Source organism: Tetrao urogallus (genome assembly GCF_951394365.1).
Source record: "Tetrao urogallus genome assembly, chromosome: 4".
Lineage (NCBI taxonomy): Eukaryota > Metazoa > Chordata > Aves > Galliformes > Phasianidae > Tetrao > Tetrao urogallus.
Window position 1 is genome coordinate 23,330,469 of NC_136817.1, and position 24,858 is coordinate 23,355,326.

Genomic DNA, 24,858 nt, shown 5'->3' on the forward strand with positions numbered 1-24,858 from the left:
ATTCTTTGCAGAATGCTCTGTTTAAGTACGTGTCAAAAATGTCGCCAGGTAAAGTCATACAGGCCATATTCATTACTTAAAAACACTGGTCTGGATGCAACTTGTAGCTAGAGAAGCATTGCTACAAGAGAGATTTTCACACTTAGCTTGCTTCCTGCTGATTCCCTGGCTGCTGCAAGAGGCAGATCTGCCCGAATCCTTTAGGCCTTCCTTGGATTGTGATTTGCAGCAGCTTTCTTTCCAGGGAAACCTGGTGGGATGTAAGTGTGAGCAGGCAGCCATGTCCAGCTGGGGCATTCGGCCTGGCTGTTGGACCACTGGCAGGCACTCCTCTGGCTGGCTTTTCAGCCAGCAGTGCTTGGAATCACTCGGCTATATTGGTTTTGCAGTATTTCGTTCCACCGAAATTCACGCATTTGCTGTTGAATGGGAGCAATTAAGATTTCCTAATGAAGAATTTTTGTGGAAGGTGGCTTGTCTGCCGTGAAGCACCAGTCTTTATTTTTCATGATAAATGGGAATTTTGTATTCAGAGGAGCTGAGATTAAGAAGCAGCGTTCCAGCAGCACGATGCTAACATGTTTGGTGGTTAGGGAGGGTGAGCATATAGCTCAATTTTTTTTGTCATTAAATGACTTCATACAGCTTCTGAGTTGTGGGGTATGAATACAAATGTAATAATTTTGTATCCTACATTGCATTTTTATCTCCATTGAATCTTTGTAAAGGTAACTTTGTACAACCCCACTTTTTTATTGACGTATTGTTGAAACAAAACAGATTATTCTCTCAACTCTTAGTAGTAAAAGGAATAAAGTACTCTTGCAAACTCCAGGTAGGTCTTAGTAGGTCTTTAAAATGTCTTACTGTTTTTTTTTTCCCCCTCCTAAGTTAATGTACTATTGTCACTAATGATATTATATATTCTAGTTTGTGTCATAGTGCAGTGGAATTTTTTGTCTATTGTAGGAAGGAAAGCAATGTACTTTGATTTAGATGAAACAGATCTCAAAGGGGGACAAAAGCAGTATATTGATGCCCTGAGTCATGCTACCCTCAGGATATTAATATCCTCATAATAAGTTGAAGGGAAGAACTCTTACAATCTAAAAGTAATTCCTACAAAAGATGGATAAGGTACTTCATCTTGCTACTGTTTTTCTTTGACTTGCTGTTTAGGTAGAGTGTTAAATTCCATTGCTATTCTACTAGCATCTTTCAAAAATATGTTCCCCAATGCAGGGTGAGAGAGAGACATCAATATTGTGTAACTGTAGTTACTTTCCATGATCAATAATATCATTAAACTATACAAATGTGTTTTCTATAACCTATAGTGCTATTACAGTGATTTCTTGCAGGGTCTTTTACATCAGGCAAACCAACCATAGATTGTAAAATGAAGTCTTGATTCAGAATGCAAAATAATGTAACAACATATGGTTCATTTCTGTCCTTTAAATATGTGAAGATATGAAGAATTACAGACTTTAGCCCATGTTATTTAACAGATAATGCATTTATTGCTCCATTACAATGTTTTTTGCTTTGCAGACATATTTTAACTTCCAGAAAACTGCCTTGCCTTTTGAATGCATGCTAAATCCATGTGAAAATCTATCACGGATTATTGTGTTAGTTAAATAGCTGCGTAACAGTTGCATGTAAAAATGCAATATATTCAGTTTGTGTACTTTGTTTGCTTTGTTTCATCTTTTTCTCAACTAATGTGCTCAGAAACAGGCATCATTCACAGGGGCTTTGGATGAAACTAGTGTAAAACAAATCTGTGAAGTTGCCTTTTACTGTAAATGTTTATTGTTTCCAGTTCTCCCAGGATTATTTTGCTTGTGCATTTTTCTTAGTCATAAATTTGTTTTCCTGCAGTGTTTTACTCTGAATACATATATATGTATATCTCTCTTTAAATTTCTCTGCTGTGAACCATAACTCTCTGAACTGCTGTTAAAATTTCTGAGCGTTACAAATGCATTTCCATTCCTGCTCGTGTCAGTCAAATCCTAGTGGTGCCACTTTCCCAGTGGACCAATAAGAAAAAGTAATAAGTGCAAATAATGAATATTGTTAAGACTTGGGGTACAATGATCTCAGAACACCACTTGAGTGTTTTTCGTAAAAGGGATGGTAATTTTTATATTTTGAACTTAAAATCTCATCTTGAGCATAGGGTATGATGTGCCAAGGTTCAGAGCTACATAACCCATTTATGTGTCCTAAATCTAATGAATCCAGTAACTTTATTGGTAGCTTATTGAACTATAATATATGATTATGCAGATGCAGGGAAATTGTGATAAAAGAGATTGGAAGCATCACAGAACATTCCAAATATTAAAATTTTAATGAATAATACTGCTGTGTTCTGTACCTTCATGTGCAAAAGACAAAAATAGTGAGCAGGAAAAGCACATTTCATTTTGCTGTACATACCTCATTGGATACATAATGAAATTTCATCAAAATGTTTCAAATACTGAGTGCTTCACATACTTATAATTGCTTTGAATATTTTGAGCATGATGCTGCTTGCGTCAGTCATTCTGTCACAGTATTACCATTTAGATGCAGTCATGCTTTTTTTTTTTTTTTGCCTTCCTGCTAGGAAGGATTTTTTTACCTAGCTCTTACCTAGCATTGTGTGGAAGAGAAGGCTAGCAAATGACATGCAAACAAAGGCATGCATGTGTATGTGCTTTGGATTTTTATAAGGTCCACAGTTTTTCTGAAATGTGGATGCTGAGGTAAAACCGTGTCATTGTTTTTCTGGGATGGAATATAAGCACCTTTAAATGAGTTTAATTTCTGCTACTAAGGAGAAAGAGTAGGTAGATGTGACAATCAGTCTTAAAGTATTAATTAATAGCATTTATGAGGGGAGGCAGTGAATTCTCATCACTTTGCTGTCTTCTCTTGTAACTATACATGTTTTGAAAATATGTAAAGGAATAAAGTAATACAGGATTATATGTTGCTGAGTGTTACCTCCAAATATAAACTGATGAAATAGATGCAAACTAGCTAAAAAAGCAGAAGGTTTGTCCTCCTGCAGTATTTGAAATGGAGACTTCTCAAGAGGTGTTTCAGAATAGTATACGTTCTCTTGGAAGAAGAATTTGATCAGAGAGAAAACTATGGATTTTGCTTTGTAAAAACAACTATCATTATCACATGGCTGAAGATTTTCACGTATAGTGTGACTTGGTTACCAGACCTTCATATAAAGCCTCCCTAAAGGTTCTTCCAGATCAATGGTGTTAAGGGTGAAGAATGTAATATATTTGGGTTGATCAGAGAACTTGTGAGATGAGATTCTTCACTGGTCAGGGAAGGGCTCTTTTGTTTCCTTCGCTTTGTGTAAACTGTTCTATAAGGAAAGACATGGAAGCTAAGGGGTGGAATAGAAAAAAGCAAAAGTCTGTCTTTCATGTGTTTCATAGAAAGTATGTTTCTGTAGTGCAAATGCCTTCACGAGAAACAAAGATCCTTATGAAGTAATGAAGTTAGAGTAGTGTAGCAGCTGCAAAACAGTGTAATATTGTCCAGATTATTGATAATTTGCATATTGAAGGAAGCAAGTTGTTACTAATTTCTAATTAACTTGAATTTTTAAGGTGCTGCTGGTAGTATGCCCTGTCATAGGCAGACATATTCAAGCTTTGTTTCTTTAGTGTCTGTAGTGTTTGAAACTGCATCTAAACATGTTAGTGCTCAAAAATAAATACTCTTTAACTGTTACTTTAATGGTTTGGTCTCTACAGTAGTTCTTAATGGGTGAGGTTAGTTGAAAGCAAGTTTTAAAACTTTATAATGAATGCTTAGGACTGCAAGAATTGCTTAGTTTTTCCTTCCTGTCTTATTGTAATGTTATTTCAGTGTGTACACTTGACAGGGTGATGTGTAAGTGCATAATAGGTTGTATATATGTTATGTTGCATGCATACTTCAATTTTCCTAATGCATGCAGTATGTACATATGAGCTTCTCTATTTCCATTTCTTCTTTCTGTTCTATAAAGCAATGTATGAGATCGCAAAATTCTTTTTCTGTCTGTTATCTTGTTCCTATGTTCAGGTAAGCAACTTCTATCCTTATTTTCTCTCTCAGATGTAACATTTCATTCTTAGTGAGCGCGTTGAGGTTGAGGCTCTCTCAGATGAACAGCAGACTGATAAGCTGCAGCAGCAGAGAGGGTGGTTTTCAGTAGCTTGTAATGGCAATCAACCAGATCTCATTTTAAAGAGTGAAACTTACTTGGTCAGGCAGGTTCTTGAGTCTTGTGTGCTCTACTGATGTGTTCCTCTTGCTGTTGTCTACTGAATTTCAGAGAACATCTTTAAAGGTTCAAAAGTTTGCATTAAGAACCCTGATTCCATTGCTGCATGAACTTGTTTCAACTTTGTTTCAAGTTGTGCTTTTTTTTTTTTTTTTTTTTAGTCACAGTGACTTAATGTCCTCTGAGTTACTGGGTTTTTTTTGTTTTTTTTTTTTTTCTTTCCTGAAGATATTCCTTATAGATGGTATTCAAAATGTCTTTGCTTCTATCAGTTCAATGACAGCGGTGAGAACGGTGTTGCATATAGAGATCAGTCCCTGAAAGGAAAATCTCCTATCTCATCCTAAAGACCCATGCCAGGCTTCTGGTATTACTCTGCTCAGAACTTCTTTCATCATTTTGTGACGAAACTTAATTTCCACCCTGATGGATTGTGTCTTATTTCTCTCCTTTCACTTTCTAAGCTATTCACCTTTTTAACATGCAGTAGCATGTTAAAACACTCCAGCTTTCACTGTAGTTGTTCTTGAGAATGCATAGCTCTTCATCAAGTCTGACTGCAAGTCCTTACAGTTTCTAATGTATGTAACACCTGATTTCAGGTCATGTCGTTTTCTTTCTTCCCTTTTGATGTGCCTCTTTCATGGCACGTAGGGTGCAAATCTGTCAGTTGCTTCTCACTGACCTTGATAGCAAACAGCAGTTTCAGGCTAACTGAACTTAATTAGTTTGTCAACCTTGAGCTCCTGCCTTTTGTGTTTGTCTATGCTATGACAGCTGAGGGAAGCAGGAGAAGATATTGAGGGCAACATAAAGAAGAGAATGGCTATGCTGCACAGGCTGCAGCAGGAAACTCTGGAGATGGGTCAAGTTTACGTTAGATGGGAAAGACTGACTGATTTGTCAGCTTCCCTTCCAGATGTAAATTAATAATTAAGCTTCTTTGTTTAGCTCCTAAACAACACATGCAACTGAGATGTCCAAATAATTAATATACTTTGGATGGCAGTGTTTACATGGAATAAAAATGCATGAGAGACTTGTGGAAACATCTCAGAAAAAGCAATACTGAAATGCATGCTGTTCAGTGTCTGTGTATTAGGGAAGCATAAAGACTGATCATGCAAGTGTGGAACAAAATCATTTTAGTCCTGCTTTAGGACCTGGCTCCAGTGAATTGTATAAACACCTGTGCAGGTGTCTTACTGAAGTAATATTCTTGTTATTTTACCACTTCACAGTGAAACTGCAAATATTGTGCACGCTTGCATCTTGTCTGGATGTCTCAGAACAGTTACTCTCACTTTTGCTCAGCCTCTTGCTCCTGCATGTGGAAAGATGAAGAGGATCAATAATTTTGCTGACAGTGCACAGTGTTGCTCTGGATGGTGTGTTCATCTGTGTCACACTTATTATGTAAGATTCTGATTATTTAGCTTGAAAATTCTTCTTCTGTTGTATTAGCCACATAAATTGGAGTTCATTGTAAGTTCCCAAATAATTAGATATCATAGACACTGTGGAAATGAGGGTGAGCAACCTTGGTTGTTCATTTAAACATATGCAGCTCCAAAAACAGATGGAATTGTGTTCTCACAATGTTTAAGGACTTCTAGAGCACTGCATATCATCAGCATCTGGAGACCAGTTACTGAAGAGGCTCCATAGGGGTCCTGCCTCAGGGTTTTCAGTTGGATGAATAATATATAAACTCTAGAGTTTCCCACTGAGAGCAACTGGAGCAGTATGAGAAGGAAGTGAGCCGTTTAGGAGTTGAACTGAAAATGAAATAACAGCACTGGATTTAAAAATGAAGCCATTTCAGTTTTTCACATGTAGTTGAACATTGTACATTCAGTGCACAAATTCTGATGCTTCTTTATCATTTCAGAATCTTATTTTTCCTAATGTTGACACGTGTCTACTTCAAAGCCGTAGAAAAAGGCTTGTAAGACATTCAGAGAACTGGCATACTAAATTTGCCTTCACAGAAAAGATGAAAATTATCTTTAATATGTGCATCATTCATTTTATAACATGGGCTCAGCATTATAGTACTAAAACAATAATCGGATTTTATCTCTTCTGTCATTGTCTCTGGCTTTAGTTTTATTTGCTGCACTTCGTACAATTAGAAGAAGATTGTAAAATGGCATATCCAATGTTATTCAGAATCTTCTTTTGACTCATGATATCCCTTAAAATTCTTGATCATTGTCTTCTGTTTCAGTTTACTTGACAGCAAAATGTATTTTAGAAGGAAATAATATAACTGAGTGGATGTATTTGGATCTGAGAAGAAATTTGTCTTTGTTCAACTGTAAATAAAATCTTTCTGTAGTGATTCACTGCAATGGCAATTCACTGAGTGGGCATTGTGGAGCTGAAGAATACATCAGCTGGAAGATTCCACTGAGATAAACAGAAGATATACACACATTAACACACGCCCCTGTACAAACAAAACCCAACCGGTGGAATGCTGATTGACAAAGGGCTGAGAAAGCTTTAATTTTTAAAAGCAAAATAGAAATAATATAACAAAAGCCTCAGTCCTATCATTTTATCTTGCAGCTCCCTGTTGCGTAGGTTGATCTGGAAGCTCACTCCCTTGAATTTTCAATTATAGTAGTAATCTTCATGAGGCAAGTATCAACTGCCAACTTGAGCATAACTGTGAAGCTGATGCATTCGTGTGTTTGGTCACAAAACCAAAATCACTTAAATGACATCAAAGTTGATAGGGAAGAAGGTACCACTAGAATAACATTCCTGGAAGAAAAGGAACAGGATGTATGTAGAAGCTATATGTTTTAGTAGTTGATAAATTATTGATTAATTTCATAATTAGAGCTTTGGAAGAACTGCAACTCACCATCCAAAGGAAAAGAAAGTACTGTATCATTAATTAAATAATTATTTGTACCCAGTGGATCAACAGCCACAAAGAAAATCAGGTATCTCACAGTTATGTAAATTATCTAGAGTTTTGTGAGAAACTACCTACATAGGAAAGGAAAAGTAGTTACCCAGACTGCCTATCAAGCTGAATTGGACCTGATTAATAGCATAGTAGAGCTCAAGTTGCTCTACGTAGAGGTTAATAGAGTCCCTCGTTTTTGACGTCACAGCTCCAGATTCTGTATCCTTGTTTGAATTGTCTGAGTGATTTATGAGCATCAGTGCTGACTATCAGGACTGGCTGGCAGCCTATTTCTAGTTATGTTTGGAAAAGTCATCCATCATCTCCCCCTTCATCCCTTATTGTTTTTTTTTCTTCCTGGCCTCCATTTTCTTTTATAAATACTGTATTTAGAGTGATTTAATGTACCTGGTTGCCTGCTGTCTGGTTGTATTTGGTGCATTGTGCATTGCTTCTTTGTTAAAACTGTATCAGGAGGGTTACTGACCTTGAAGTTTCAACGTGGCTAATGCTAAGCTTTGTGCCTCCAAGTTTACTGTAGGAGTTTAAAAGGCAAAGAGAAAATTGGTTGAACAGAGCAATAAAAATGAAAAAGTGTTCAGAGTGCACAGGGAGAGCAGGCAAGGAAATAAATTATGGTGAGTATTGGAGCAGTGCTTAAAAAAAAAAAAAAAAATCAGTAGGAAAAAAGTCCTCCAAATATTGCTTCAATCTGTCCAACTCCTGTACTGATTGTCACCTGAGCTCTGGAGACCATGATAAACAGGCTGGGATGTCTATAATGATGCAAGAAAATATAAAAATCAACAAAGCTATTGCAAAAGCAATTACACTCACCCTTGTATTCATATGAGGGGGAAGGAAATGGAGAGTATAGTTGAGGGTGAGCATATATTGGATTTTTGGGGGGTTTCTTCATTAAAAATGTTATCTGCGTTGAAATATAGTCTCTTGTAACTCCTCATACCCTCCTGATAATCACGCTCTAACTTGCTGGGAGTACAGAAATATGCAATTCAGCTGCATGTAATGACTATCCTCCATGAGTGGGACTGCTTCATAGCAATATCACAACTTAAAAGCATTTCTGCTTTTACTGGTGTTGTAAAAGAATACAGAAACAATGGGAATGATGCCCTGACAGTCAGTTGCTGTTCCTGTGCAAAATGCTGACATGCTTCAGACCTAGAAGAGGGAAACTATTTGTTTCTGGCTACTTGCATGCAAGCAATCCCAGATTACTGTTGCCTCTACCTGAGATTTCTTCTGAAGTCATTTCTTTGTCCCTCAGCCAGCCTCAGAGCTTGCCGTCAGATTTGCTGCCTTTTTTCAGAATATCTCCATGGCAAAGCAAAGTGAGAGCTCTATGGATTCGGCACAGTAAGTCCATAAAATGAGAAGTCTGTAAAAAGTCATCAGTAAGACACATTTGATCCCTCCAAGCATACAGGCACTTCTCATCCCATCACAGCCACAGTCCTTCTGATCTGCAGGAGTGAATCCTCCCACTGATAGGAGGCAGCTGCAGCCTTTGCAGTAAGGGCTGTTGGCCTGGATCTAGCTACATTTGCTTATGCTTATTTTGCCTAGCAGTGTAAAGTTCAATATACATGATGTAAGCTTAGCCTATGCCTGATTTGGAGTCTGCTTCCATCCACCTAGCAACTTCAATTTTTAGCATCCATTTTTACAGTCGGATATGCCTGAGGAGCAAGTTACCAATTAAATATAATTTTTATCCAAATTTAATTCTGATTCTTCTCTCTCCTCTGAATGCTTCTAAATGCTTTTATTTGCCTTGACTAATAAGACAGCACACGAAAGCACAATATCTTGTTGAAATGATGGGGGAGGGGAGGGGAGAGGAGGGGGAGTCTAGATTTTGAGTCTGGGTTTTGATATTGAAAATGAGAAGTGCTGCTTTGGTTTGTGTGTTCAGTAGCTTTTCAATTGGAGCCATTTAGGACAAGTGTGTGTAGAACCAGTCAGCATTTATCCTTAGGAATTACTTTTTTTTAATTTTTACATTCTAGTAAGTTGAGAGATGCTTGCTTTATGCACTCAGTCTCAACCCCTGGAGAACTGGCTTTCTCAGGAGCCTGGAGTGATAAGGAGGGCTGTCGAGGTTCTGATTTTCATCTCCTCATAACTTTAGTGCTGGATGCTTCCTTTTAAAGTTCCATGAAATATTAAAAACTTGTTTCCTCTGGTACTTCTTATCTAATTCAATGTATCTGTATGCATTTCAAACAGATCACTTTCAGACCTCTATCTAAACTGGTTGGGTCTTTTAGGAGTACTTTTGAGCAATTTCTGATGATAAAACTTTAAAACCCAAAGGCAATCTCTAACTGCTAATCATAACAGTCTGCTCTTTGCTCTTCTGTTTTCCAAATGAATTACGTGTGCAAATTCTGTTTTCTGCTATGTATGCTGGGAGAATTTTTTAGTGAAGATGATTACGTTTGCATTTATATATGTAGGTATTTAAAACATAATTTATGTACGTGTATTTCTGCCTTTTTCTAAGGGATGTAGGAGAAAGAATCAAGAATCACCTTTAGTCTTTGTTTTTCATAGCATCATCAACTACACTGTTTTCTAAGTGAAGGTTTGCTTGAAAAATGTATTCAACTTGATAATGAAAAATGAATTATTTGTGTTCCAAAACACGCTGCAAGTTTTATTTCTGATGTTTGTTTAAGCACTTCTAGCTGTTATAGATTCTGCTTAAAGAAATGAGTGTTTCAGTTTGCCGTGTATACCAGGTGTATGACTTCTCCATAGTCTTACAATGTTTAAAAATGTAGCAATTTGTTTAGACATCTCTTAAATAACCACATGCCTTTCTTTTATTTGGCTTTGGGTTTTTTTTCAGCTGACCTTTCTGCTAGGAGGTATTCAGTCAAAAAATGTCATCTTCCTAACTGCTTCCAAGGCTCTGAGCTATGAGGCTCTTAATGCTTTGCATGCTTCTCTCAGTAATTTTAGTGTTACGCTATAGTAAACTGGCCACTAAGCAAAATCTTCTCTTTTATTGAAGCTAGTCTGTGGGTTACTTTTATTAAGAGAAAGGTATTGCCTCTTTTTTTTTTTTTTTTTTTTTTCCCCCCTACAGTTTACCACAGTGTGGCAGTAGGTTTTTTGACTGCTGTGAGTTGATCCTGGCTGCTCTTGCAAAGCCTAGGTATTTACTACTCAACATCCACCTGATGCCTTCCAGATTCCACTGGTCCCAAGGATAGCAGCCAGTAAGCTGAGTAGGAAAGTTCTAGTAGGTTGAGTTACAGCATAATAGAACTGGGGAGATGTTCTAGGGAAGCAGGAAAAATACTTGACCCTGCATGATGAACACGTGGTGCAGAATTTCTTTATTTTGTCATACGGATAATTGAGGCTGGCACAACTCTAGCAGGATTTTCCTGGAATGCTTTCACACGTTTCTTTTGGAAGTCATTGCTTTCAGCTCTGAGCTTCCCTCTGTAGAATTCCTTCAGTCTTTGCTGTTGCTTCCTCCTTTTCATTGTTCCTCTACGGATGTGATGATTATCTTTGTTGATACCAGAATGGTCAGCCTGTATCTCAGTGTACCAGCTGCTTCAAAAGGGCACCACACCATGAGATGCAGCTTTCATTTTTGCTTTGTTATGCTAGTCCTACAGAGATATGTACTCTAAATGTAATATTACTCTAGGTTTGTAAATTAATTTCTCCTAGTGAAGTACCACGTACCATCTTCTGTTCTAGCCTTGTAGGATAGAAAGGAACTTGGTGTACTGATGAATATGTTCCTGTACTACTCATTAAGAAAATCAAGAAAAGATGGTTTTGTTGTGTTTCTTTTTGTGTGTGTCAGTGCCTTAAGCATCTGAACCTGGATGTTGATACAAATGGTTCACCTCCACTAGTGCACATTTTTATGGGCTTGGTGTGCAGCTCTTGTTCATCACTGACAAAAATGCCCAGATAATGGTAGTGACTACACTGAAAAACAGCGTTTTGTAGCTGAGAATTTGCTCTATCGATATTACTGTGCTCTTCGTATCTGTTGTGTACATGGAAATAAATAGGGAATATTGCTTTTGAAGCAACCTAAATTTAAAATAAAAAAAAAAAGCAAAACAAACAAAAAAACCAGTTTATAATAAAATCTAGTTTTTGTACAGATGTGTTAAGCTGGGAGCGTAACCCTGCCTTAGAGCACTTACATGCCCTCTGTGGAGTCAGTGAAATGTTCTTGGCTTTGTAATTGTAGATTTGTTCTACTTTTATTTTCCCTAGGAAAATAATTTGGAAATGTGCAGTCTGAATAGGTGGAATATTGATCTGGGAGAAAATATGTGATGAGAGTGGAATGAGAGATGCTGTTGTTTTATGAAAGTGGGAGGAATTGAGTTTAATGCAAACACTTTTTTTGGTTTGTTTTTTATTTTTCATAGGATGATAGAATTGTTTGAGTTGGAAGGGACATTAAAGGTTATGTAGTGCAACTCCCCTGCAATAAACAGGAACAGCCGCAGCTGAGGTTATTTGGATATTCTGTTGTTGTTGAAGTATCGTGTTGAAGATTAACTGTTATATGATCAACATATTAATCCTTTATGGAAACTTTAAAATTTCATGATTCATGGTTGAATTCTGTTGTTCTCAAGTAGATATCTGGAAACTTGTCACAAAAAAAAAAAAAAATTAGGTTTAGTCAGCTTAATCAAGAACCAGTTCTGAATCCTCTTTCTTTAATAAGAATAAATTGAATTAAGTAACTCTAAATAGCATTTTGGACGACCTGTGTAAACCAACATCAACATGGTTTTGGAAGGCCAATGTAAGTTCGTATGTACTGTATTTTCTTTCATTGTTCTCTTCTCCATTTATGTGTCGTATTAGCAATCAGATAAGTTTATCTTAAAAAGTTTGGTCCCTTTGCATTTCCACCGTGTCTGAGACATCATTTCTCTTTGGTGAAATAAGCACTGGCTCTTCTTCTTCATTTTTCCCCATGGTGTGGCATACTATAAAGACATAAAACGTTAAAGCAAAGCAAACAAAAAAGCATACAGTATTAGTGGAGAAGTAGGCTTAACAAATTAAGCAAACAAAAATCAAAACTATTCACCTGAATATAGAGTTAAGTTGGATACAAGAGAAGCCAAGCTCAGGGTTTATTGAAAGCTCGTAAAGCAATAGTAGAAAAAACTAGAAAGAAACAGATAAAAAATGATAGTTAATTTATACTAACAAATAATAAAGTATCATAATAGCATTTTTCTAGTATTGTTCTGTATATGCTCTGTATATGTATATCTGTATATGTTCTGTATATGTCCAGAAAAATGTATCTGAGATTATTTGTAAGGAAATAAAAAATTGTCAGTTTCAAACTTAAAGCATGTAACTTCCACAATGCTGGTCTTAAATACTGAAGAACTGATCTTTTTTTCTACGTAACATACATTCTAAGACCAATTGTCATTTACTTACAGCTATTTTTTATTTCACATTGTTGCTGTATACAGAACATGCTAATCACTATTAAAACAGACTCTGCTTGCCTCAGGAGTTCACTGTCTGCCTTTTGGAATACATTTTTGATTGGCTTTTACAGATTCTACAGCAAAGTTATTAATTTAATTTTGACATTTGTCAGTCAAGTGAAGGAAAATAATTCCTGCTGTGGAAATAATAAAGAAAGACTTCAGTTTTTCTTACTGAAATGTTTACTCTCTGGTTTTCTGAGAATCAGTCATTTATTCTGTGGTGAATTACCACTTTTATTGAAACAATTCAACAGTGTAATAATGATGATAAATAAAAAAAGGAGACTCGGTCTTCTCAATTTTAAAACAGTGTTCAATTTACCTTATGTTATGGTTTGCTCTGAGAAAGGAAAGCAATTCTGACCCATTTTCTCATTTTAGGATTGCATATGTTATAACATTTTAGCTTTACTAAACAGTTTTGAAGCTGTTCGGAGAAGTCAGTCTGTAGTTACCCTATGTCTCCTTAATCTGTTTGTTTGGTTTTGCTTAGCTTTGTAAAATATGTGAACGTAAGTAAGAAACTTTAATAAATTATGTAGCATCGGAACACAAACTTGTAGACTGCATGCTGATTTGAAAGCCAAGTAACAGAAGAAGTCAGAGTAGTCCTGCTGTTCTAATTCAAGAATTGGGAGTTTTTTGAGCAATATATCAATGCAAAGAGGATTTCCTACTATTTATTTAAGTCTAATGAAATTTTAAAGTCCAATTAAAGTTTAATGACTGCAGAAAACTTTAATAACATAATGGGGTTGTGCAGTAAATGTAAGCTGTGGCAGTGCATGCTACTGTGACTTAATTGAAAGAACAAGGTCTCTCATAGTTTGCACCTGCAACTTTCCATAAATCTTTCTTCTGATTTTGCCACTTCTGCATATCTTAAAAAGCCAAAGTGATATGAAAGAATAGCATTGTAATCTAGTGCCTAGGATGGAAAAAACACTCTTCCTTTAGATGCGGTTCATCACTTCCTTTGTACTTTTAGATTGATATTTGTAGAGCCTTCAGTCTATAAATGCATGTTTACTGCAGCTGTTCCTGCTTGTTATTGGTTAATTTTAAACCCATAGGAGATGCTAGTGATTCAGTATTTTAAACTGTAACAATAAAACAGTACTTTTTTTGGAGAATAGTTGTGAGGGTTTTTTTTAGAAGTGGCTAGAAAGGCAGGCAGTAAAAGCATCGATATTCAAAAGTTAGCAATGAGATCAATTAAACCTAGCCTACACAGTATCATACCCAAACTGCTCTGTAGTACCCACAGTACCAAATATCACTGCAGCAGTACAAGAAGTGTCCGGACCATACCTCTCTATGGTACTGACATCTCCATCTTTGTCATCTTTCCATAATGCAGGCTTCACTGCTTCCTCATTGCTTGCACAAACAGGACTAACTCTAGATTCTGTCTAAAAAATTGAGAATTTCTAAATGTATTGGATAATTAAGTACAAACTGGTTTTCATTTTTTCTCCAATTTAAACTGCCTGTTAAGACATGAACAGCCTTTGTAATGTAGGAATGTTATCTTTGAGCTGCTTTGGGAAGTTGGTCATTTTTAAGACCGTGGGTTAACATGGTACAGTTGGTCACTAGAACAGTCTCTGTGACCACTTTTTCAAGATTTGTATGCATGTGTGAAAACTTTATATAAATAATGTTGTGCGTTTGTAGAATCCTTCCTGTTCTTGATTCTTATTTTTATTTTTTTCTTTCCCATTGTTGAAAAACAGAACAAATAGCTTTGGAAAACTGTAGTAATCGTGGGCAATTACGTTCTGGATAGAATGCTGAGATTTTTTTGGAAGTAGTTCATCTAGCTGCCATTTGATAACATTCCTTGTAGGAAAATTACTTCCTTGTAAAACCATAGTAAACACGTCCAGAACAATCTAGAGGGAGAATAAAAAAGGAATATATGTCATTTCATATTTTTGTGGGTGTTGCATACAATCCAAAATGTATAACACTTAAAGGCATTAATGGCTAAACATAATGGCTATGAAATGTCTCTTCTTTAAATGTACTCTATATGAAAATTAAAAAGGATGTTTCAGAATTTGATTCTCTTTTGGTCTTCTATGACATTTGTCTTCCCCTTCATTGTTCTTATTTCAATTGTGCTTTCCTGTTGCAAGCGCTCCTTTTAAGTCTTTGAAAGGCTGAAGAACTATAAAATTCGGAAAAAAATCATTTAGCACAAACAGACCTCTGGCAGGTTTAGCACATCCGTAACAGCTGTTATAATTTGCCATATTTTTTTTATGGAGCATCATAAAGAAAAGGCCATAACTCCCATCTCTAAATGCAACTGGCATATTTCTTGCTGCTTCTCCCGCTGTGGACTGCCAATTACAAAGAGTGAGTAATGAAAGTGTGAACCCTTTGGAGCAGCCAATTCTCAGAACCATTAGTTTTCTTTTATACTCCAGCCTAATTCCAGGAATGTGCTAGATAAGAAATAAGACGTATCATGTCATTTCAGGATAATACCGTGTAATTTTGGGGTAATAAAGAATTCATTTCTGGAGAGAGAAGTGATCTGATATGGAAAAGTTCAATTTCTTTCTCTCCAGAGAGCTTTATCTCGTCAGATGTGACCTTGTATAATTAAATATATTTCAAATATCAAGAGAAATGGCAGCAGAGCAGGCAATGGAATTCTCTATTTTATGTAGAAATGAAATTATATGAAGCAGTCAGTGTAATGTAAGACAGAGTAGATTGCCACTATTCATTGTTTCCACTGGAGTTCTTGCTGTTTGATTTTACTCATTACAGTTCTGTAAGACGGCAGTTTACTCTGTGTGACTAGATTTTTAGACTTGCATCTAATTGTATTAATTTAGGAAGTACTGGAAAGAATCAGTGCTTAATTAATGTCATTATGTGAATATAAAAGAAAAGAAGGATTATGTCTGCTATATAAGTATTACAAATTTCACATGTGAAATACTTGGAAGCTACTGGTTTGAATCCTTCAGGAAGATGCGTAGGATTTTTTATATTCAAACAGTGTATTTTAGATACTTTGAAACATGAAATCGTACGTTTTCCTAAACCTCTATTTTTTCCTGAAATAAAAATAATATAAGAAATCCAAGTCAGGTAGTTTTGTCTTTGTAGTATCAAGTCAACAGGCATAAAGACAAATTTTGTTTCTCTGAAATTGCTTTGCAATATCTGATAATATGACAAAAATCCACTGTTGTATCAGTGTGGTTTTAAATCTTGTTTCATGTGTGTCAGGCCATATTACCATCATTACACTGAAGAAATGACCAAAGGTGAAGGGTGGTTGTGTGTGAACTGCTGGAAAGAAGTGGCCAAAAATATTTTTTCTTTAAGCAGCACACATCCTCAGCTTTATTCTCAGATTTCATTGTTCGATGTCTTTAATCCCTTTCCTGACTGCATTGGTCAGGCATACCAGGGCTGGTGCAGGCAGTCACGTCAGCACAGTGCTCCCTGTGAGCAGGTACTGTGGAGATGGTGGACTTGGAGAGAGCTCTTCACTCTGCTCTTTAATGTGCTCTCCATGAGTCACCGCAAGTGTAACCTTTGTAAATGTTTTCTTTCCATTTGATTTTACAGCTTCAACACCAAATGATAGGGTAATGTCGGATTCTATCTAGAAAACATAATAGCTGGAACTCCTCACAAAGTCCCTAGACCTTTTCCTTATGAATGGCGCTATTTTTAAAGCTATAATGTAACTTAATGTAACATGATGAATTTTATTCTAGAAATGAAATCTACTAGGAAATTGGATTTCCCATTCCATAAGTATATGGCACTTGTGGTTACTGTCATTTCAATACTAGCTGGAAAGACAGTCTTAGGAACTTGTAGTCCGAGGTAGGTTAATATGCAGCAAGATGACTGTAAGCATGCCAACAGACTTTTGTTTCTTTTGTGTCATATAAGATGTTAAGGAATGTAGGGCCTGAGCATAAAAGTTCATTAGTGTTGTCTGATATATTTTGCTGTGGAAAGAAGTATGCAAATTTCAGCAAAAGTACGGGTGATGATGGCTGTGTTGGGTTTTCTTTTAATAATGCTGTTTGTTACCTATCTCATGCTTCTACCACAGAGGGGAATGTCAAAGAAAGTCTGTCTCAGAATAGAATCTAATATTTTAGCACAAAACCTGAATTATGTGCTCACATAAAGACATGAGCTAGACCTTCTTGTGAAAGCAGCTTCTTGGAGCTCCACAAGGAGAAGTAGCCTTAAAATCTCTCTGAACAGAAGGGCTTCTACTTGCTCTTAACTCTGGCATGGCAGCCTGTTACTGTGCAGGAATTGTCAAATTTTCTATGATTTTATTTCTCTTTAGAAAGATGGTGGAAGTTAGAATGTAATATGGAAGAGAAATTTTGACCCAGTTTATTTTCTCAAATGTTGGCTGATACATCTGGATTGTAAAGAAAGTTTCTCTTCTCTTGCAAGTCTCTTCCTCTGGGCACTGTCTAGGGCACAAGTTAGTATTGCATTATACAGATGCAAATACATGCCAGTTAGCTGAGTTCTCCATTGTCATTTGGGAACCCTATGTCTTCTGAAGTCAATGTGAGGAAGAGTTTTAAAGAAAATAAGTGAATAAGTGAACTTCTAAGTTAAGGTCATGTTCTTTACCTTTGAACTATAATGCATCATGTGGAAAGTGTGCTCTGCTGACAGTTTAAATCACTTCTGATTTGTTGGTGGACTTTACTGATGTACATGCCAATACCTGTTTGGTTCCTAAACATTTTTCTTCTATCCCTGGTAAAAATTAATGTTGTTGAAGTCACCAATTCGTTTTTTTTTTTTTACTACTAAAATATTCATTTTTATTCTATGAATTGTAGGGTTAATTTCAGTTGGTTTGAAAATAAGATGAATTTACTGTCTATTTTTTATTTTATTTACTGGAACTGAGTTATTTGAGTGTGAATTATGGAAATTCACATCCAGTTTAATGTAAAAAGTCCTAGCTTAATCTTACTAATTTCAGTAATTTGTATTGGTGTCAAGTATGCATATTAATTCACCTGAAATCCTTAAGTTACGTTCATCTAAAAAGTTCTAGAAACTTCAGCAGTCTTTTGTGCTACTCTGAGGCAGTAAGTAAATATATGAACAGTACGTGAGGCCATTACTATTGCCATTTTTTCTAGTCAGGAGTTGGAGCTGAAGTGTTAGTTTCATGCAGATGTGAATATAGTTTACAATGGTATAATCTTTCTTCCAAAGAAAAGAAGGTTGATAATGCAACAGCAGACTTCTGTAAAAGATAAAATTAAAAATAATTTTTTCAAGGCTTTCTTAAATGGAATGCCTTTACCGGCAGGAGGGATCTGATAATGCATGTCATCTGTTTCCCTGTCTGGTACTGTTCGTAGTCACAAAATGACATGATGGTAGCAAAGGTTTTGACAAGAGGATGACTCGTACTGTGAGGCTTTCTGCATCATAACAGTGTGTTTGCTTCAAATTGTCACAGTCTATGGAAAAGCAATCTCATGAACTGACCTTTTCTAGCTATTCACCCTTACCACAATGTGAGTTCAATATACTCTCATTTATTTTTGTATCTGAAGCATGTGCCTGGAATCATAGAGTTCTTAGAGTTGGATGGGGCCTTTAACGACTATCTAGTCCAACTCCCCTGAAATGAACAGAGATATCCACAGCTTGTTCAGGTTGCTCAGAGCCCCCTCCTTCCCAACCTTGAATGTGCCTAGGGGCAGGGCATTCACCACCTCTCTGGGCGACTTGTGCTGGTGCCTCACAACCCTTATTGTAAAAGACTTTTTTTCTCATATTCAACTGTAGTGTTTAAAAAGAATGTTTACTGATCCTAAGTGCCTGTGAAAAAGTATAAAAAAGGAAAATATTTCCTTGAAAGAGTTTTAAACTAGTAACATAATGTTAATTTCTCTGTTGCCTGTATCTGAAGTAAACGTAGTTAGGTTTTCAAATTGTTACTTATCTATACAGTAAATTTGCTTTAATCAAAACTGTTTTTTAACTACTTACAACTATGAAAGGTTAGTTGTCTGTTCCACCTTTTTCTTCTCTGGTCATGTTTTCTTTAGTAATTGTGTGTGGGAGACAATAAGGCTGTAGGCATATGGAAATGTATGTGAATATGTCACTCTGTAGAATCGCAGAATGGTTTGGTTTGGAAAGAAACTCCAAGATCATCTGGTTTTAACTGCTTCTGCTGTAGGCAGGGCTGCCAGCCTCTAGATCGAGTACTAGATCAAGTTGCCCAGAATCCCATCCAACCTCACCTTAAACACCTCTAGAGGCATCCACAACCTCTGGGCAGCCAGTGCCAGCACCTCAGCACTCTTATACTAAAAAACTTCCTCTTGACTTCTAATCTAAATCTTTTCTCCTTTCATTTAAAACAATTTCCCCTTGTCCTATCACTATCTACCCATGTGAAAAGTTGATTTTCCTCATGTTCATGAACTCCTTTAAATACTGGAAGGCTGCAGTGAGATCTCCCTACAGCCTTCTATTTTCCAGGCTGAACAAGCCCAGTTCCTTCAGCATCTCTACTCTAGCCCTCTAGTTATCTTCTTGGCTTCATTTTGAAGTTATTGTGGCTTGTGAATGAAAGGCATGAAGGCCATATTTTTGTCTGTGTCAGGCACTTGCAGCATCCTTTGTGTGGCATCTGAAAATTTCCTGATCCCCCTGAGTCTCAATAGTATTTTGAATTTTCCACTCAGATGTTCTGAAGGTCAGAACAACTGGAATTGCGATTACATAGTTGTGACCTTCTGTACAGGTGTTATTCTTGGTTTTATGAACTATGTAATGGTAGGACAGACTGGATTTGTGAAATGGTTATTTGGTGAAGATGTTTCTGAATATTCACTAAAGCTGCAATTGCAAGATAATAAAGTAAAAACCGTGAATGGCAGCTCCAAAGAATTTACCTTCTAAAATTTCCATCTTTAGAGAACATACGCGAAGTGTGTTGGAGAAATTGGCATAGGAAGGACAAAAAAAAAAAAAGCAACCAAACCCTCTCTCTGACACAAGCCTCACCCACATCTGTCAAATTTCAATACTCTGCTGTGAAGCAAATGTCCTCAAAATGACTTTTTCCTTTTTTTTTCTTGTGAAAGCAAAAATGCTGAGCATTGTTTCTTTTTCCCACAAAAGTTTTTTTTCCAAGTTAATCATGAGCTTTTGAGCCATTTTTCTGAAATCTTTCTGCTGACTAAAAAATAAGATGTCAGTAGTGATCGCTTAAATTTTATAAGGTTGACATACTGGGAACGTAACAAGAAAATGTTCATAAACATTATTAGTAGATACTGCCACAATTTCCTCAAATAAAATAACTAGCAAGCTGTTTCAATATATACTGACCACTTTTTAATTGCAGACAATTGGGCCCACTGCAGATTAGTATGATATTTTCAAAGTATCTGGTAGAAGGGTCCAGATTTTTAGTTTACTGCTCCTGACTTATCCCTATACTTGTGATGATTCACCGAGCAGAGAATCAAGTTTTGGTTTCCTATGGCTGCATGTATATAATTGTTTAAAAATGCAAAATAAGGGAAGATTTCAGTTCTGTTTTTCATTCTAATTAGCAAACAGCAGCATGTATTTGCTAATAGCACAAGAATATTAAAAAGAATAGAATAATGAAATGAGTTCATAATAACTCTTTGGTTTTCTTGTTGTCCATGAGTTATCTTAACCTTAAAAATGCCTAACTGAAGCCCTAAACTTAGTTACCACTGGATCATACTGCTTCTGAAAAAATAATTGATTAATGCTTTCCATTGATCTTGCTTTTGGAAGTGAAAATAAATTTTGGTGCAGATACTGTTCCTTTTTACCCACAGTTCTCCATTAGCAAATCTTTTTTCTTGGGTGCCTAAAACTGCCTTCATATATATGTATCTTAAGTTTGCTAACTTTTACTCTGGTAATCTGCCATGTTCCAGTCATTTGGGAAAATACTACATTTTGAAGTACCTTTTCCTTTGGTCATTACCTTACAAAGCTAATTTTTATGGGGTTAAAGTTTTAGAGTACATCTCAGATGCTAAAAGTCATTCCAACTATACAGTGCTGAATAAAGTAATATTAAAGTTTTATTTTAGTGTTAGCTTCTATGTATTTACTTACTGAGTGGAATAGATAGTAGGAAAGAACATTGTAAACACAAATAATATACAAAATAAAGTAAGTAAAAAATATTTCCATACTTAACACTTAAATAGCATCTGCAGCAGTCCAGGTATGATTACTCCTTAAAATAAGTCAGTAACAACAAGATTAATAAACCTTGAGGTCTTTCAGTTCCTCTGGCCCTGTTGAAGAGGGCATCTTTCATCTCTGTGAAGTGCACATAAGGAGCTATAAGGAGGCAAAGCTGAGCATACTGGCTTTGCAGTGCAAAGAAGGAAACTGGTCACAGAAAGACCAGACAACAATGAAGCTGGTGCTTTAACAGAGCTAATGATTTCCTTTTTGAGAATTTTCATGCCATGCTTCTCAAGGACAAGGGAAGAGAATCTCAATGCAGAAAAAGGCAGCTAGGGTATAACAGAAATGTATTATTGCTAGCCTGAGGAATTATGTACAAGAAGGTCTTTTCCAGCTTGCAGTGCAAACCAAACTTGACAACATTCAGATGTCAGCACTGGCACTCAGTGTTATCAGCCCTGTGTAGATTTGAAGAGCTGCAGGACCTTTATAGGTTATTTTTCAGGTAGGATTCTGACTTTGCCATAGCAAAACCGCTTATGATAATTATATGTGGCTAATGCATTCTTCATGCCAGCAAAGAGGCTTGGTAAAAGTGCTTGCATCAGGTTTAAAGCAATCCCTGTGGGCTGTCATTTTATATATATATATGTGTGTGTGTGTGTGTGTGTGTGTGTGTGTGTGTGTGTGTGTGTGTGTGTGTGTTTATAAAACAGAAAACTGCTTGAAATTCTGAACTTATTCTCCTGTGTTTCATTAATTGTGTCCACTTGACATACAGTGTTGCCACCTTCAGTTAGGCAAGCATGAGATGAGGAAATATTACCAAGTTCTCTGATTATTTAAGACTATCAACAGATACTTTATCTGGAAACCAGTTGAGCTACTTTTTTTAATCTGTCATTATGTTCATTGCTTTTCTTTTTCCCAGCTTTAGGTGCTTTTTTGCATGTTTTGAAAGTAATTGGACAAGGACAGTTTGTGATGAATGAAATAAAAAATGTAAATACTTGTTCATAAATGGTTTTATATGGAAAACAAAAATAATTAAATTTCCATCCTTAACGTCTACAGTTACTTTGAAGTTTTCTGAAATTATTCATAAGCAGTTCAGTGTTCTTAATTTTTTCTCACAATGTAAGATTTCCTGGATGCTGGGTTAGCTGTGTTTTTTTTTTCTCCTTCTACATGCAGATTTTTAGACATTAACCTTTATTTCTCATGTAAAACTTTCATCTTTGGACATCACTGTGTTCAGCAGGTCTCACCGTCTTTACAGCTTATAGCTGTAGCCACTGGCATATAATCTTTGGACAGAATAACAGTGTTTATATTAGCAATGCACATGTATTTTTTTTTTTTAAAAAAAAGGAAAAACATCTTTACAAATACTCCACGTTTCTTTCCCTAACGGTCTAACTACTCTGTAATTTTTAGCTGAACTTACTTGCTTTCAGTTAATCTCAGTAAATTCTCTGTTTTTGCCTTGGCATTCCCTGTGTTGAAGGTGCTACTTTTTAAATTTTAACTCTTATGTTGCAGAATGTGCCATACTTGAATTCTTAACATACTGTGAGAATAAGACATTTTCCTTTCTGTACTGCTGACATCTACCGTCTCCCAATTACATCAAAGGCTATAAAGCCATGATTTTAAAAGTATACTACCTTCTCTGTATCAGAAGATAATTTTAGGTATCAGCTGCCAAACATTTCAAAGGTTCTCATAATGTCTTCAAATGGAACTGCTATGAGTCATCTATTTGATTCCTCAGGCTATGTTTCAGGTTTTTTGTCTGCAGTTGCTCAGTTGTCACCATAGGAGGGCTAATGTTCATCAGTGTCACTTGCTATCTATTCATTGCAGTTATGGCTACAAAATTCTCAGAAATACTTACATTTAAGAATTGGAAGTTTACAGTTGGAAATTAAATGTTGATTTTTTTTTTTTAATTAACCTGAAGAAACGTTCTAATTAGTGTACTGTAAGTGAACATATTTTGCAAACGGGGAGAGAGAGAGAGAGAAAGTCAAGGACATTTTTGCCTGAATTATTTCTACATTTTTATGTTTTGTTTTTGTTTTTCACCTGCATTATCGTCAGAAACAAAGAACAAGTTCACAGGATTTTAATTGCTGCTTATTAGTTAAGTATATAAAGTAGGTAGACTACAGGACTGTGTGAGGTCATACTGTAAATATGCAATTATAGATCTGATGCTGTGTCCACTCAATATACAACTAATATTTAAATGAGAGGTATGCAGTGTTTTGGTTTTTTTTTTTCCACTGGCTTGATAGTTATTTTTCTTACATTTTTCAATGTCATTAAGTAAGCCAAAATGATGCAGTAGTAAGAGTTGTATATCTAGTCTTAATGTTGTTAGTTAGATATGGGTTTGAAACTAATAGTTCTGCTTTAAAATCTTGCCTCTGATATCCATGAAATAAAGAATCCGAATTTCCCAGAGTCGTGGAATCAATCTTTTAAAATGAAAACTTTCCACAAAGAAGTATTTCCCAGATGGTGAGTGAGGCCTTAACACCGTGTAGGTGATTTTCATGGAATGAAAAATAAGATAAAGTACTTCTCAGTTATGCAAGTTAGTTGGAAGTGTCCTCTTATTTCTTCATTCATGTTGTACAAGCCATTAGTTTTTTGAGATGGTCGCACTCATTTACCTGGAGAAGCTGAGAGTTTGCTTGATTTTTTTTTTTTTTTTTTTTTTTATTTATTATTCAGAAACACTGCAGGCCAGTAATATTTACCTGGGAAGCCCCGAATAGCATATCAAAGGGATCTCAACCCTAAATGCAGCAAAGCAAGCAAACAAAGGTTTTTTTCCCTCTTTTGATTTGCATGGCTTAAATTCTTAAGAATTCATCTACAATCAGACAGACAAGGCAATATTGATAATTTGTTTTCAGTCTTTTTATAAGTAGAATGCAAGTAAATCATTGTGTGCTTTTTCTCCGATGACTGCACTGTAATGGGGTGTAGCAGAATGTGCTTCTCAGTGCAAGAGTGCATGGACTAGTTATCTTGTGAAAATGGTCATGTTTTCTTAAAGAAAAATCTTCCATTCCCTTGTCTTTTGCTGTCTAAATTGCAGATACTGAGTAGCTAAAGACATAAGAAAATCAGGTTGGGCCTCATCATTTTGACTCTGCAAAAGTATTGTTTGCCTGACCGAGTATTTAGTATGAATTTCTTGTGAAATGGATCTTGTTTGTTTTTTTTTTTCCACCTAAATCTGTCAAAGACAAAGCTGCTTACTCAAGGGAAATGTAGGTCTCAGCGTTGGCTGAGAGGAAGGCTCTAATACCAGCAGTTGCCCTCTGGGCTGCCAATGATCTTCCAGACATAATTGAATCTGGACTTTGTATTTTTAGGTACATTTAAGTTGTTTGAAATTGGCTGAAGGAAAAAAAAAAATAGAACATGTTGAAGACTTCCTTCAAGGTCAGTTACTCCTGCTAATCCCAGTAAAATGTTGAATCAGAAGGAAAAAATGAGTATTTCAAAGTACTGGACAAGTTTTAGCTGCCCACATATTTAAAAAAATCCTATTCAGATTAATGGGATTAAGTCAGTGCAATGTGAAAATATATTTTTCTCTTGAAAATGGGGAGAATATGCCTTGTAATGTCTATAATGTAGGTTTGTGATCCCGAATCAACACCACTTCAATATTTAAGATGCTGTCATTTTCAGCTAGTTCGGGTTAAGAAAAGTTTAAAGGAAAAATGATCAAGAAAAATAAATTCCAGATGTGACACAGTATGAACTTGTCAGTTGAACAAATATTACAATTACGTTCTTGGCTTTTTGAAAAATGTGTGCTTAATTACAATTTCCTGGGAACATCTGTT

At 36.0% G+C, this 24,858-nt stretch overlaps 1 protein-coding gene across 1 annotated transcript in view; it reads left to right on the top strand.

The window, feature by feature from the left end:
* The window catches only part of GALNTL6 (polypeptide N-acetylgalactosaminyltransferase like 6), a gene marked incomplete at both ends in the record, with an annotated part of 424,708 nt that overhangs the window by 246,657 nt on the left and 153,193 nt on the right, over window positions 1–24,858 (top strand). The window lies entirely within an intron of this gene.